This window comes from Microtus ochrogaster, chromosome 7 (genome assembly GCF_000317375.1).
Source record: "Microtus ochrogaster isolate Prairie Vole_2 chromosome 7, MicOch1.0, whole genome shotgun sequence".
Classification (NCBI taxonomy): Eukaryota; Metazoa; Chordata; class Mammalia; order Rodentia; family Cricetidae; genus Microtus; species Microtus ochrogaster.
Window position 1 is genome coordinate 35,412,754 of NC_022014.1, and position 2,010 is coordinate 35,414,763.

Here is a 2,010-nt window from a genome sequence, read left to right on the forward strand (position 1 = left end):
GGAGGGAGGGAGGGAGGGAGGGGGAGGGAGGGAAGGAGGAGGGATGGAGGGAGGGAAGGAGGAAGGGAGGGAAGAAAAGAAGGAAGGAAGAAGGTGGAAGGAGAGAGAGGGTGGGAGGAAGGAAGGAAGGAAGAAAGGGAGGGAGGGAGGGAGGAAGGAAGGAAGGACCCTTAAAATTTAGCAGAAAAAAAAATCCAACTTAAAAAAATGGAAAAGAGAAAGCAGTAGACATTCAGTAAACCAAAAGATGGAAGGCAAAGAAGCCTGTGAAAAATATCCGCCCTCACCAGTGAGGAAATGCAAATTCAAACCACAGGATGGATTCACTGTAGGCCAATCAGAACAGCTAACACAAATAACTGTGAGCCTGCCGAGGACTGAGAGGGAGTTTCTCACACACTGTGCTGGTGGGAATGAAAGCATGACCCACAATGGGAAATGATCTGGCAGTTTCTCACCAGAGTAAACACACCACTGTCCCACAGCCCAGCTTCACAAGGCTGGCGATTTATCCCAGAGAAAAGAAGACTCACGTTTGCACAAAAGTGTTTACAAAAACATCCGTGGCAGCTTTATTTATAACAGTCAATGAAGTAGGAATAACCCACGCACTGCTCACGAGAGGAAGGGCTGAATCAACTCCAGGGTATTGTGTAGCAGCGGGAGGCTGCTTGCTCACAAAAAGAAGGGATCGCTGACACGCAGAAGTCTAAGTGAATCTCACGGACATTATGCTTGTGATAAAAGTTGAGGCCAAAATGTTGCATTTACCCTGATTCCATGTTTTATAGCAACATCTCAATAAAACAAAACTATAAAGGTGGAGAACAGCTCCTCTGTAGCCAAAGGGCAGGACATCTCTAGGGTCAGGAGTATGACTGCAAAGACAGAGCAAAAGGAGCTTCATTGTAGTGAAAGGACAGTTACACACGCATGCATATGGGTGTGCACATTTACACACACATACACACCATACACATGCACACATACCTGTATACATACATTCCACACATATGCATATATACATGCATACACACATATACACACATGCCTGTATACATACATTCCACACATGTGCATATATACATGCATACACACATATACACACATGCCTGTATACATACATTCCACACAAGTGCATATATACATACATGCACACATATATACACATACATACCACATGCAGGCACACATGCCCACACGGGCCATGCAGTGCTAGGGAACTGAACAAACTCTTCAAAGTTGTTAACAGTGCTGAGTCCTTGTTATTTCTCTAGTTTTAATGTTTTGTTAAAGTTGTAAAAACTGTGAGTATTAAAGCATCTGGATAACGAGCTCATGGGATTCTTTGTGAAATTTATAACTTCCATTTATTGATAATTATCTCAAGATAGAAAGGCACCCACACACTTTAGTCTAAAGGTAATTCAATAAAAACTCAAGTAGTGTGATTTAAGCTTACTGGTGTCCTTGTAATGGTCTCAAAAAAACAGACAAGCACTATCACCACCAAAGGGATGATGATGGTGATTATGGTGGTGCTAATGGTGGTAGTTATGGTGGTGATGGTAGTGATGGTGATGGTGGTGATGATGGTAATAGTAGTGGTGGTAACGCTAAGCCATTCTGATTCATGACTTTCATCCCTATCAATTTCTCTGGTGTATTAGTGGGTGACCAGTCTCAAACTACCACGGGGATAAACACTGGCTCTCAAAGCTCTCAGGAACCAGCATAGACCAGTTCTAGCACTCCATTGCTTCCGATAATCAAAGGTAGCCCTAGGCCAATGATGTCAAACTCACTGGGTAGAGTTATTAAAAATTAATTTTCTTAACCTTTGTGGAGAACCACTGAACCTGAATCCCGAAGGTTCTCAGAAGGTCCCAGCAGCACCTTCCAGTGGTCTTCTCACCACAAACTGAGCTCTGCTAGTCTCTCTGAGCTGAGCTGGAATACAGCCTCGGGGACCTCACACGTGGAGCATCAGACCGTACACAGAGCAGAGGA